We start from the raw sequence: 15,418 nt of genomic DNA, 5'->3' as shown, positions 1-15,418 counted from the left end.
CGAGAGCAAGAGAGCGTGGCACAAAAGACAGGTAGAGGAGGGAGACAGTCCTCTCTGGGAAACAGCATACCACCAGCAGACACACGGGGAGTGCCCCGCAAGCTTAGAGCAAACAATGCCAGTGATAGAACAGATGATCTTTGAAAATGCCACAGCTGAATGCCGTACAGCCATTGTCCCTTGTAAGAACAAGAGGCTACAAGATTGGCTGAGGGCCTGCTGTGGCCCGGGGTGGGAAGCTGTTTGTGCTTATTCCACAGGTGAAAACAATTCAATTTGGGTCCCTACGTGTCTGGTGCAGATTGTGAAGAATGAAGCTAGGTTGCAAGATTATGGCCCTGATTCTCCTGATACTGATGTTCGATTTGGGGATAAGTATACCACTATGGGACATAGTAAGATCTTGGCCTGTTCCCTTGCCAGTACATTCAAATGCTGAAGCACCTCAATTGTTTACAGCTATTGAGTGTTACTTGGTTGCCCCAGCCTCAGGCACACCCTCCAACAGCCTGAGTTATACAATGCTACAAGTTTCCCATTAAATTTTACACTTTGTTTCGTGGCAGCAAAACTTTATAGCATAAAGGTAATCTACTTGGTGTTGATTTGAGAAAAAATAGATTGCTTACATCGTTAAAGATTGTTTTTTTGATTTGCCTATGTTTATAGAGAAAAGATACAACACGTGTCTTTTAAGGTTTACAGTTTAAATTTAAGGTTCAAAGCTAAAGCCAAAATGCACAATTCAGCCTAGCCAAGCCTCAGAGAACAGGCCTGAGGGAGGTTAAGCACATTTACATTTGAATTAAGTCAATGCAGACTGAGCTACAGAAGCCCAGGTGCTAAGCATTCCCTTTTGTCCTAGGTCTTTACAACCAGGTCCTAGAAATGTGCTTACTGGAATTTGTCTCTTGTCTTCATTGTTTTAGTGAGAAGAGGGATAAATCTAAAAACCAAAGACTTTACAACAGTCTGTGGGCTAAAAGTTATGATTATGCTGGAGAAATTAGAATTATGTCTACTTCTCTCCATGAGTATAGCTGTACCTGCTGATAAAATATGGTTCAAATTGTTTTAATTCCTTTATATTTAAAAGTTGTAAAAATGAGATGCTTTAGTTCCTCTAATGTATGTAACAATTATTAGAGAATAACGTTGGCTTTTATCCGATATTCTCATTGGACAAAAAAGATTGGTTATTAAATTAATCCAAAATAAAGTTCAAATTTAAGATTTATACAGCCTAACTTGCCTACTCCAGCTGCCATTTCAGTAAATGCTTATAGAATTTTATAGATATAAAAGATGTTTTATACCATCCCTTTACGTTTCTGGTACAGGTGAGAGATTTGCAGTTTGTAAATTTATTCATAATTTTTAAGAGCCCATGAAGCGATATTTGTTAAAAATAATTGCTTCAGAAAATGGTTAATTGTTTTACATTTTATATATACAAATATTGTTGCTGCTTTAATACAAAAAATTAAGAGGTTAAATCTTTTGGTGTGTATTATTCATTGTGTGATACTTTATTAGTGAATTTCTCTAAAGAAGTTTTTTCTGCAAGCCATTGCTCCAATATAACGAGCTTTAAAAATTTTTAGAGTACTTGTTACTCCAAAAAAGGATTCAAAGACAGTGTCTTTCAATATTTGAGACCTCAGTTATATCCTAATCAGATGGGGCTAGAGAGATGGCTCAGCCATTAAAGGCTAGACTTTTAAAATATAAAGGCTGAACTCCCAGCAACCACATGGTGGCTTACAACCATTTGTGGTGGGGATCTAATGCCATCTTCTGGCTTGTGAGTGTACATACAAAAAGAAAATGGTTTATTTTTAATCTTGATTTCCTCTTAGTGATTTTAAAAAGTTGTTAAGAGATATTATTTGGCTAAAACCTCATCTTAAGCTTACCATAGGAGGATTTAAACCTCTGTTTGATATTTTCAAAGGGGTGCAAGTCCTAAATTAAATCATATGTGTATTTTCTTGAGTTTACCCTGCTTCAACACAATTAAATTATGTGTTGTAGCCACTGTTTAGAATGTTAAAAAAGAGTGTATCTGCCTTTGTCTTGTTGAATGGTGTGCTTCATGAAGTGCAGAATGTTTCGGCTACATGATCTAATGTCTCTAGCCATTTGAATAACATTAAAATTGATAAGGTATTTAGGAATGCATCTGCACAACCGGTGTCGGTGTGTGTGGACCCCCCATTTTTCTTTATGTTATCCAACTTTCAGAATAATTCTGATATCTTGGATTATAAGAATGTTACATGCCTTTTGGCTCAATGCTGGAATGGATCACTAGACCTAGCCATGGTTAATCAAGTACAGCAGCTACTGTTGTTAATCAAAACTCAGAAAAGACTTCTGAGGCTTTGACCATTTTATAGAAAGTGGATGCATATCAGGCATCCTGTTGGTCAATCAGAGAGTTGATTTGCTCCAAGCCCATGCGGAGCAGCTCACGGATGTGGTTCAAATGAGCTGCGTGTCAGCAACCCCATATCCAGGTATTACACCTCTGAGATTTGTGAATGATACATTTATTCAAAGCCATAATCTTTCTGCTTATTTAAAAGAGAATTGGACTGGGGAGCTGGACCTGGTGCAGCAGCAATTGCAAATCCGGATTTCAAGCCTTGATGGAGCATGGATGGACCCTGTTTCCCTTGGCGATTTTACTTCTTGAATTTCTTCTGTCTTTTCCTTCTTTCTTAAATGGTGGGGATAGGCCTGTTTGGTACAGCCCTATGTTGTGGATTGGTGTTCATGTATGGTTGGTCTGTAAGCTCAGAGCCCAACAAAAACGTGACAAGGCCACTATCGCCCAAGCAATCGCAGCCTTGGAGCAAGGATCTCCCCCTGAAATTTGACTATCTAGGCTAAGAAAGTAGCCGATGACTGAGACCCTCAGTCGATGCACCCCAAGGGTTCAACCCATTGCACTTGGTCGATGAGAGGTCTAAGTCCAACCAGCCCTTGCCTAAATAGCTGTGGTACCTGAATAGTAGGTTGACAGCCCTTGCACTCCTGGGAGCTATACTCCATTGCACAGGGACGGGTGTCAATTCCTCTTTACATCCCCTTAGCCCTTGCACCCAGAGGACTTGTTTCCATTGCACCTGGTAGGGTAAGGGAGAGTCTTTGGGCTGTAAGCTCTTGATCGCTTATTCCCCCAAGATGGAGTTTGCTTGATCGGGCTTGAGTTCGAATCTTGATTGGTGCTGCACTTAATAGGCAAAAGGCTGTTTCATTTAATAATTTAAACAGGGAGAGATGTAGGAAGCCGTGGTCAGCGGTGATATATTCGCCATTCCAAGATGGCTTGGACATCGTGTCCTCTCCACTAGTAAACAATTAACTGCTCAGCTGCAAAGGCAGAAAGTGCACCAAAGTCACTGGCCAATCCCGAGGCGTAATATTGGGTGATGAGTGAACAGCCAATCAGAAGTGAACACGTCACTCTAGGGTGTATTTAAGCTGTGCCTCTTCCTGTCTTTGGCCCTTCCGCGGTCTTTCACGTTTGCTGATACAAGTAAAGCCTCGCTGTGGTGATACCCGAATTCTGCCTCTCGTGTTTCTCTTCCACGGGCGGAGGGGACACAGGAGGTGCGTGGAACATATTACCACTCCTCTTACTAGACATTTTAAAGGCAGTGTGTTCCATATAGTTATGGAGGTCAGACTTCTGGGTTAGTTTTAAATATGAAAGTTGTGGATTTTAGTTATAGAGGTTTACATGGATATCAAACAGGCAGTTCATAACCCTAGAAGATAAGGTTGGAGCAATTAAAATGAAAAGACAACAACTAAGTTGAACCTGAAAATCTGAGTATGAGAAACAAAGCCAGGTGCATATATATATAGCTTATATCTGACTTAATATCTATTTCCAGGACTGACATACAGAAATAACAAATTCAAAGTATAAATTACAGTGTGAGTTTCAATGAAATGACAGTAAAGTAATTTTCTAATATGTACCATTCCCCATTCAGATGTAGCTAGCATTTGGCTACAAATTGGTTTTTCAGGACAGGGACCTCTGCTTTCAGAGTAATAGCATTTTCCAATCACAAACTCATTGACTTTTAGCTACCTCATAATAAGACTTCTATGATCCATTTTACTTTAGGATGACTTTCTTTATCTTTGGCCCTTGCCCTAACCTTGTGATGTAAAGTCCCTTGAACTACCATATTTCCTTATTCTTTCCTAGTATTCTTATTTTTTCAGTATTTCTGGCACTTTCATAGTCTTAATTTTCTTTTTTTATTGGATATTTTATTTGTTTACATTTCAAATGTTGTCTCCCTACCCAGTTTCCCCTCTGCAAACTCCCTAACCCATGCCTTTCCCTACTTCTATGAGGGGACTCACTCACCCAATTCTATGAGGGGCTCCCCGCCACCAACCCACTTCTGCTTCACTGACCTAGCATTACCCTATGCTGGGGCATTAAGCCAAGGGCCTTCTCTCTCTGCCCGAGCCTCATCAATAAAGATGTGGATGCTTGTAGTCTTAGTTTTCTTCACAGTTTCCACTAGCCAAAAGGAAAGTTTCACTAGAACTTATAATTCTCTACTTTGGATGAAATCAGTAATCACTATTTTTTTTTTATCATATGCTGTTCTTGAAACCTAAGAAAGCTTTCTGTTCTAATCTGCTTTAGTTTGTTTTGTGGTAAGAAGCTAAGCTCTTCTCTTTATGCCTGCTTTATTATCTTTGTTTATTTTGCTCTAAGAAATTCCCTATGTGAGCATATTATTTTCAGACCACAAACCAACCAAGCTTTTCCAGGGAGGAGTAGAATCCCAAAATAAATAGAAATAAAACATAGGCAGGTATTATGAGCTGACCTGTAATGTTCTTTATAACATATGCTGAAATGTTGACCTGCAGTACTTCATAATATGACTTTTCTTAGAAGCAGAATATTCTGAGAAGTGATTAAGTTGAAATGAGGTCCTTAGAGAAAATGCAGAAATGACAAATCTGAACCTCCAGACAGACATGCACAGAGGGACTGTAATAAGAGATGGGGTAAGAACAGTATATGAAAATAAAGGAAGAGATTGAAATGAAGGAAATTTACACCAAAAATTTTCAGTAAATCATTCAAAGCCAAGATGAAAGTACAGAACAAATTCTTCTCCAATATAGTTAGTAAAATCCTGGCTCTAAAACACTTTAACTTAAACTAGTCTCCAAACTGTTGAAAGAATAAAATTTTATGGCTCATGCCACTAGGCTTGTATTTCTTGTAGTGTAGGAAAATATTCAGAAGATACACTAACTTCCATTTCTTCTTATTTAATGTTGATTGCTATCCAATTTAGGAAAATAAATATATGCATTTTTCTCTCACCATAGATGTAAGGTTGACAATTTACATGTATCATTTCTTCTAGAAATGGTTCCAAACTTTGATTTACAATAATGATGATGTTTCAGTATTCCAATAATGGGATAGCATGGGTGTATAATCATTTTGCATTTCAAATTCGATAAAATCATCATGAAATCCTTTAGATATTTGTCACTCTATTATAAAATAAGCTTTGGTGAGTTGGTTTTTCTCAAGTGTAATGCTAGGATTCTAAGCATTCTGTTCCGTAAGTTGGGGGAATAAGTACATTGCTCTTGTTTGCAGCTGTGCTCATTGTTCTGCACCCTGAAAGGTTGATGTTATATTTTTGTTAAAATATAAAACATTCAAAACAGAAAATGCACTGAAACTATTTAATAAACAATTCCTTGTTTTATAGGAAAAGATGAACATAGAGCAATATATTGTAAATGTACAGGAAATGATATATTATTTTAATGAAATATATATCTTCATATATGCACATGTTTTTAAAAATATTATTAGCATTTATGACCATGAACTTTAAATGAAAGTAGATATATTCTACAGCAAACTACCAATGCCTATAAATTGCAATTTTATGACAGCTTGTATATTTCATGAATATTAATTGTGGTTCTAATCTCAGTTCACATTAATATTACTGAAAGCACAGTGCTGATTATCACATTGTTTTGTATTAGCTCATAAAACCTTCCTGGAAACAGTGAATTTAGCTTGTTTTAAAATATATTAATCTAACTAGGGCCACACATTAACTTAAAGGTTAGTAGTAAGAATATCAAAACTCCAAAATACTATACATAGAAACCCTCATATATTGTAATAGGGCCTATTATTATTATAGAGACTTCTATTTGCTCCCTCCGTAACTTACTTACATGACTAGTAAATTAATTTCATGTTAATCTATCAAGCTATTTGCTGTGGTTCAAGAAAAGTCATGTCATACAGGCACAGAGCCACTGTAAACAAAAGAAGTAGTTGTAATTAGTTTCTTATAAGAATTATAAAATAGTTTATAGAATAATAAGTATAAAAATCCATGTATATAACTATTACTGTCTATGAGAATAATAACATTGCTCAAATACGCCTTAATTCTTATCTGAACTAAGTATACTTATACAAAGATATGCTAGTGAATGTGAGTTTCAAATTGTTTAACAAACATTTGTTGCATTTACAGTTCTGACTTACATAGTGATTTTCAATATTATATAAAAGTAGGCGTGTTGCACAGAAATTTTAGGGCATAGTTAGATGAACATTCCACAGAGCTAAATCTTTACTCTGTAATCTGATTTCTCTTTTCATTAATTCAATATCAAATATTTGGTCACCTTTTGTGCATTTGAAGTTTGAAATAGTAAAAGTGGAACAATGACCTGTCCTGATTTGCACTAAAATATCCCTAAACCCCCAATCAATCAATTTACACATTCAAGCACATGTTATGGAGTGCATTTGAATTTTCAATGTATTGATTTTTTCAAAAATTATAACAACAATTTCCACAGCTCCACTTTCAATGAAATCTTTGACTAAAATGTACTGTCTTCTGGCAGTAATCAAGGGAAGAAATCAATTGAATGACCACTACTAGTTATTGAATGTTGATATATTTTATGACAAATTAATATAAACATAATTTTGATCAGAAGCCTACTTTGTAAAAAAATTCTGGTCATTTAGATATGTAATATGAGAAATTTAACTTAGATATTGAAACTTTTATTTTATTTTATCTAATTTCTATTTATGTTCAGAATGATAAGATGATGATCAGTAATTATTACAACAAAAATACTCCCATTTAGTTAAGTTCACTTAAAATGCAGTTACTGGAATTTAAAGAAATCTTTAAAAAATATGTTTAGTATAACAGTTATTATGACTGAAAAGAGAACAATGAAAGAGATAGGGAAAGCTCATTCATATTTTATGGTAAGTGGATAGCAAGAAGTTCTGTTGTTTCAGAACAGAGTGACTCTGGGTAAAAAAAAATATGTATGCATACTGCAAACAGCTAGAACAAGCAACTTAGAAGTTTTCAAAATTAAAGAATAATATATACTAAATGCTTTCTAAACTGTATGTAACATTATAAAACATGTACTGTGTCAAAACATCACATAGTACCCCATGAATATATGCAGTTTTATGTATCAGCTAAATTGCCTTAATTAAATGTACTTTCATTTGGATAGAAAAGCATTCATGTCAATGAAATCAATATAGGTTAAGGTGTCAGTGAGGTCAATTCAATCATCTGAATCTATTTTGTGAAATTAATATACTAAATAGCCACAACTGAAGTTTGCATTCATATTAAAATGATTCTCTTATATATAATTATATATTTGAGCTTATATCACTATTTACAGGCATTGTTTTTTTAAATGTACATCAACATCTTTGTAGGATGTTTAAAAGTAAAGAGTTAAGCAATTCGGCCACACCCACAGAAAGGGTGAAGAATATGAACGAGAAAGTTTGACTCCAGAACCTTTGAACTTCAATCATATTGCTTTTTATAACTATGAGTACCATAGCTATCAATTTCTTCTTGGTATAAAATAATATGTAGTTCAGTATGTAAATGCTTGGGAATAAGCACATTAGAAGACGCAGTGCAATAGCCAGAGCTTCTCTATGCCCTCCTTCTCTCCCTTCCTTCCTTCCTTCCTTCCTTCCTTCCTTCCTTCCTTCCTTCCTTCCTTCCTTCCTTTTTCCCTCCCTCCCTCCCACCCTCCTTTCCTCTCTCTCTGTCTCTCTCTCTCTCTGTCTCTCTCTTTCTTTCTTTCTTTCTTTCTTTCTTTCTTTCTTTCTTTCTTTCTTGTTTGTCCGTCTTTCTGCTTTTATTACTCTTTTGCTTTCTTCATTTATTTATTTCCTGATGAAAAATATTAAATTAATTTTTGTTTTTAATACATATCAACTGCAAGGTTTCCTCCCCATTCTCCTCCCAGCACCCCCATCAGATCTACTCCTTCACTCTAGATTCTGTTTTCAGCTTCTGAAAAGTCCATAGCTAATTTCAGCAACAATGCTACTACACTTTCCATTTGATCTCACATCCTGTCTTAAATATTTTTTTCATTTCCCATTTTCAGTAGCAAGTTTTTTGAGGGGGAGTTGTTTGGGTATAATAATAGAATACAAATATCAAAGAAACAGAAGAAAAAGAGACAAATCTGGAAGCTATGATACATACAATAGAACCTGTAGAATAACCAAAAATAAAAGAAACCTAAAATTTAAGATATATAAATAAATAAATAAATAAATAAATAAATAAATAAATAAAGGCACTGACGCTTCATTACTGGACAAGGAACCTCTAAAGATGCTCTTGAATTTATTTTCTGTTGGTCATTTATTTTTGGGTATGTGGTCTTAATAGTACCCTTATAGTAGTTTGTTTTGCCAGTGAGACTACCTTGAAAAAAATAAATTTTTCATTTGTATGGTAGCTTCTTGGTTACTGGTGAGGTGAGGGCATTTATCCACTTCTTTAAGCTCCAGGATGCCACCTGGTGCAGACACTTGTAGGCCATGAGCATCGTGTCACAATGTCTTATGAGTTCTTATGTGTGTAGGTCCTGGTATGGTTAGAAAACTTGTTTCCTTAATATTTCCTTCATTCCATCTATTACATGCTTTCTACCCCCTCATGTACATTTTCCCCTGAGCCCCGAGTTAAAAAATTTGATGCAGATCCCATTTAGGGCTAAGTGTCCCAAGGTCTCTGGATGTGACTTTCAGTATTTGTTCTCTTTTGGTGCAGGAGAGAGCTTCTTTTATGATGGTTGAAAAGGCAATGAACTATAAACACAGCAGCATGCTATTAGGAGTCATCTTATTGCTACTTTCCTTAGTAGAACAGTATTATTTTCTTTCCAGATAGTTTCCTAGACTATTTAGTCTTGGGTTCTATGTCATGAAGCACTGTCTGGCAAAGGCTCTATCTCATTGAGTGGCCTTAAATCGGATCAGATATTGATTAGTTACTCCCCAAACTGTGTGCCACCATTGTACCACTAGCATACCTTGTAGACCTAACACAGGTTTCTTTCTTTTGTTTTGTTCTTTTTTACTTTGTTGTTGTTGATTTGGTTTTGTTTGTTTTGTTTTGTTTGTTTGTTTGTTTGTTTTGTCAACTTGACATAGGCTGGAGGAATTTGAGTCAGTTGAGAAACCTCTCCCCAGCTGACATGTAGAAAAGGTTGTGGAACATTTTCTTTACTAGTGATTGATGTGGGTGTGCACAGTGAACAAGAGCAAATTGAATACCTGAGACTTTACTTCATCTTCCATTTACAGTTAACAGTCTATTTGTTAACTGAAGTTAGGACAGGAACCCAGGCAGGGGAAGGGATTGGATGAATGCAATGCAGCTTAGTAGCTTGCATTTTATGGTTTACTCAACTCACTTTTTTATAAATCACATGGCCCTCCTTCCCAGGAGTAGCTGCTCTCACAGAGGTCATTATATGTCATTACAAAATTACAAAAAAATAATACCTAAAAACAACATTGCCATTTATCACTTAAAGCATTTTTATCAATAAAATGGTAGGGAGATCTGTTCTATAATCATTCTATCTCACTCTCTAATCATGATTTCTTTACATGTTAAAAGACATAATTTTTCTGTTATTTTATTCTTTGACAGTAAATTGGGGATTTTGTGAGAAACTACTCCTCTTCCTCTTTCTCCTCTTCCTCCTCTCCTTCCTTCTCCTCCACCTCTACTTCCTCTTCCTCCTCCTTTTTCTCTTCCTCCTTCTTTTCCTTCCCTTTCTCTTTATTATAAACTCTGACAAATCTTCACTTTTTTTCTTTTTATAACTTTTAAATTATTTTTTCAATTTTTATTTATTTATTTATATTCCAGTCATGGCCTCCCTTGGTCTTCCCCCTCAGTTCTTTACTGCATTTCTCCTCTCCATTGCGACAAAAGTGTGCTCCCTCTGCCACCAGGTCTCTCCTTTCCTGGGGTCTCAAATCTCAAAAGAATTAAATGCATCTTCTCCCACTAAGGCCTGACCAGGCAAATTTATGCTTTATTTGTTTCAGGGGCCTTAGACAGGCCAGTGCATGCTCCTGGTTCCTGGCTCCATCTCTGTGAGCTCCCTCTGATATAAGTAAGTTGAGACTGACAGTCTTCTATGGCATACCTCTCCTTTTCTGCTTATTCAGTCCTTCCTGTAACTCAACCATAGAGGTCCCTGATTTATTTATTTATTTATTTATTTATTTATTTATTTAATTTATTATTTTTTACACTCTAAATTTTATTCCTCCACCCAGCTCCACTGTCCAACTGTTTCACATTCCATACCACCTCTCCACCTTTGTCTCTATGAGGATGTCCCCACATCCCACCCCATACCTCCCCTGACCTCCAGTCCCTTGAGGGTTAGGTGCATCATTTCTGATTGAACACAGACCCGGCAGTCCTCAGCTGTATATGTGTTGGGAGCCTCATATCAGCTGGTATATGTTGCCATTTTGGTGGTCTAGTGTTTGAGAGATCTCGGGGATTCAGATGAATGGAGACTACCAGGTTGCCCTCCTCCTCAGCTTTGTTCAGCCTTTCCCCAACTTAATCACAGAGGTCAGCAGCTTCTGTCGATTAGTTGGGTGCAAATATCTGGATCTGACTCTTTCAGCTGCTTGTTGGGTCTTCTGGAGGGCAATCATTCCAGTTTCCTTTTTGTGAGCGTTCCATAGCCTAAGTAATAGTGTCAGGCCTTGGGATCTCCCCTTGAGCTGGATCCCACTTTGGGTCTGTTGCTGGACCTTCTTTTCCTCAGGCTCCTCTCCATGTCCATCCTTGTAGTTCTTTCAGACAGGAACAATTATGGGTCAGAGTTTTGACTGTGGGATGACAACCCCTTTCTTCATTTGTTACCCTATCTTCCTCCTGGAGGTGGGCTCTATAAGTTCTTTCTCTCTACTGTTGGGCATTTCATCTGAGGTCCCTCACTTTGAGTCCTTAATATTTGGGTGTAAGTATCTGTTTCTGTCTCAGTCAGATGCTGGTAGGGACTCTCAGTGTATAGCCATGCCTGACTCCTGACTGTAAGCACATCTCCAGTAATAGTGACAGGCTTTGGTGTTCTTCCATGTGATAGATCCCAATTGGACAGGTCATTGGACTGCCTTTCCTTCATTCTCTTCTCCATTTTAGTCCCTGCAGTTCTTCTTAGACAGGAACAGTTCTGTGTCAGAAAACTGACTGTGGGTTAGTAACCCTGTCCCTCAGTTTGAGGCCCTGTCTATCTACTAGAGATGGGGAGGACTCTTCAAGTTCCCTCTCCCTAGTGTTGGATATTTGGCCAAGGTCACCCCCATTGAGTCCTTAGCATCTCTTACCTCTCTGGTCTCAGAAAATTGAAAATAGTTCTACCTGAAGGCACAACTATGCCACTCTTGATCATATACCCAAAAGATGCCTCATCATATCACAAGGACACATGCTCCACCATGTTCATAAAAGCCTTATTCATAATAGCAAGAAGCTGGAAATAATTCAGATACCCTTTGACTGAAAAATGAATACAGAAAATGTGGCTTATTTATGCAATGGAATGATATTCAGCTATTAAAAACAAGGACATCATGAATTTTTCAGGCAAATGGATGAAACTAGAAAATATCTTGAGTGAAATAACTCAGACCAAAGAGGAAGTACATGATATGTACTCACTAGTTAGTGGCTATTAACCGAAAAGTACAGAATACCTAGGATACAACCCACAGACCATAAGAAGTGTAAGGCCCAAGTGGGATATATGAATTAGAAGGGGGAATGAAATAATCACGGGAGTCAGATGGACCTTGGTGGGAAGAGGGAGAGGAAAGGGGAACAGGATCAGGTATGGGAAGTGGGTGTCAGAACCTAAGCCCAGAAGGCCAAGAGGATGAATGTGAGGAACTTCTCAATGTGGACATATTGATAACTTTATACTGGGTGAACCTACAAAACCTTGAAGATAACTGTAAAAGTAACTTGTATTCACCCGATATAATTGACATTTCAGAAGGTTACTGCTGAATAAACTCAACTGTTCAACTTCATTTTTAACGCTGGCTTGCAGGTTCAACTGAGATTTTCTGGCTCAAACTCCTCCAGGATGACTGATTAACTCTGGCTACTCTCGGCTACTCTTGGCTTCTCACTGAATTGTTCAGTTTGGCCTCAAACTAACTCTGGCAATCTGTTCTAACCTTCTGGCCACTTCTCATTTTGTGGCTATAACCTGGCTCTGAATTGAACCAACTGAACAAAAGTGATCTGACTGCTTCTGTTTTAAGTTGCTTTTCCTTCCTGACTTTTCTAATGAAGTTGGGCATATTCTATCTATGGCTCAATATGCCAAATCTTTTTCTGATTCATTACTTTGTGTGCCCCTCAATTAGATATCACTTTCAAACATGGCTACATTCTTCTACAAGTTAATCTTACCTACATTGTTTGGGATTAAAGGTATACACTTAGGGCATGTCTGTATTCTAGGCAGAAGAATTAAAAATAAGTATATGGCATGTCTGCATTCCAGCCAGATCACACAAATCTAGAAGGTATTTAGATGTGATCCCTTACCAAAGCAGCCATATTGCTGGAATAAAATGTCTTTAGAGATAACTCCATATCTCATTTTTTAAAGCTAGGACTATTGTGTGGTGGTTATTGCATACTTGCCTGGTTTGTATCTGTAGTTTCATATTTTTTAATTACTTGAAATGTTTATTGTCTTCAAGTGCTTTTCTGTTATTTTGGTTTGTTTTTCTCTTTTATGTTTCTTAATTTTTAGCTACATGTATACATCTATTCATCCTCTTTGGTTTTAGAAATTTTATGGTATTATAGAAATAATTACAATAAAAGGATAAATATATTAGTTTTTCATATAAAAACTTGAATATTTTTGAATTACATATCCCAAGAACAATGATATGATTCTCTAGTAACTTATACATTCATTTACTATACTTCATACTTTCCTTACAATATATTGATTTCATTTAAAGTAGAGTAGTTTTTATTATTATGTGCTTCAATATGTAATTTTATAGGACCCCAAAAATAGGTCTACTAAAAAAGAGGTAGTAAATCTATTAAGAAAAAAAAAAACCTTAAACATGTTTTATAATGCTTTTCAAATCATAAGTGTAAAAACTTAAACATGCTTTTCAAATCATTAGTGTAAGTCATGTATAAAGTTAAAGGAATAATGATGACTAAAATCAGAATGACCTCCAGGAGATGAAATATGAAAGAAAGCTAAATGAAATAGTAAAGAATATACTAACTGAAAAAAAAAATCACAATAGAGATTCCAAGAAAGAGTTTATTTAACAGGCCAAACAAAGACTTTGTTACTTGGAAGACAGGGCCATGAAAATTACCATGTCTGTCTGGAAAACAGAGGAAAAAATGCATAAACAAGAACAATAGCAACTTTTCCACTATCCAGGCATAGCTGTGTGAACTTGACACAATAATGTCTGCTTCAGAAAAAGGAATGGCTAAAATATACATTATAGGATTATTATTTAGAAGAAAGGGAGGAATAAGACTATTTGAGGAAGTGATAGCAGAAACATTCCCAAATTTTATGAAACACAGGAGGAGATATAAGTTAAGCAGCTCTGTAGTAGTATCACGGATATGTTGCTTTTAAGTGAATTTTTTTTCATAAATTTTCTTATCTGAAACTTTGCAGACCAGTAGGCAATGATCTCATATCCAAAGTATGATCCTATATTTGACTATGCTATTTTTCCAAATCTAGTGCATTCAGAGATGAACAACTGTAAACTTTAATTTCTTTATCTTTTTATTTTGAGGATTTCAGTACAAAAGTAAATGACTATGATATGTGTAATAGATTGCTGTGTCTGTCAATCAATCTCTTTCTGATTTTGTATATTTTCTATTCTCTTATTGTATGTGTAGCACAATTTATTTAGCAATATATTGCAATTGTATCTATAAATTAATTCTGGAAATTTAACTTCTTGGTTATTAATTTTTTGAGAAATCCATACACTGTGTTTTCATTATTTTTACCCTCAACTTATCAGCACCCATGTGCAGATCCTCCTTCCATATTCGCACAACTTGTGTCCTTATTTTTGGGGAGAGTAATAACTAACAATAGGAAATTTTGAAAAAGTCACATGAAAATCTTCTACTATAGAAATGTCCGTATATATTCATATATGTATATACCCAATTATTCATACATATATATTAGTATATATTATATAATATATCTATTAAATGGAGTTACTTTATAGTAGGTTGGAAATGCCTGTATTAGAAACCACAGACTAACAAAATAAAAATAAAAACAGTTCTAGTACTTGGTTATCTCTAATTGAGTATTAAGCCAGTGAGTTCCTAGAGATCATCAAATGATATAGATTATCAAAAATAATCTTGATTAACCAGCAGAGTCTAATACTAACCCTGTTTCCAAAGGCACCATACATTTGACACATAAAACCTGGAGAAATCATCCTGATACTGTTCTAGAAGCTTAATCTCTACTGTTTTGCTTTCAGAATGTTGAAAATTGTTATACACATTGCCAAAAAAAAAAAAAAAAAAAAACCCAAAAGAATAGTGTACCATATATAACTGTTGTCCATTTTAACATCAACACTGACTAGTCTGAAAAGACTTGCATATGAATTTGGTAACTGCTTTGTGGCTAGTGAATTAAACAAAATGATTTCTTAGGTTTTCATCTACACTGCACTATATACAAGGTTAGGGAAGGGGTATTTGGGAACAAAAAATAAAGTGTAATACTTGAATAAGATACCCTCCATATTCTTAGCCATTTGAATAGTTGATCCACAGTTAAGGGTAAAGTTTGGGGAAGGCTAGAAGGTATATCTTTGCTGAAGGGGTATGTCACTGGAGTAAGGCCTTGAAAGAAAAACAAACAAGCAAACAAAATACTACCATCGTTTTCTTTGTGTTCTCTTCTAGGGGTATAGGGTGTGGGCAAGCAT

General features: G+C 35.9%; 1 long non-coding RNA gene across 2 annotated transcripts in view; it reads left to right on the top strand.

Annotated features, from left to right (window-relative positions):
- The window catches only part of LOC143444064 (uncharacterized), a 55,531-nt gene continuing 40,113 nt past the window's right edge, over positions 1-15,418 (top strand). For both annotated transcript variants that reach the window (XR_013113599.1, XR_013113598.1), the window contains exon 1: positions 1-3,618. This is a non-coding gene — a long non-coding RNA (uncharacterized LOC143444064). The remainder of the gene's footprint in view (positions 3,619-15,418) is intronic.

Source organism: Arvicanthis niloticus, chromosome 12, assembly GCF_011762505.2.
Source record: "Arvicanthis niloticus isolate mArvNil1 chromosome 12, mArvNil1.pat.X, whole genome shotgun sequence".
Taxonomy (NCBI): domain Eukaryota; kingdom Metazoa; phylum Chordata; class Mammalia; order Rodentia; family Muridae; genus Arvicanthis; species Arvicanthis niloticus.
This window is presented reverse-complemented; position numbering and strand designations above follow the sequence as displayed.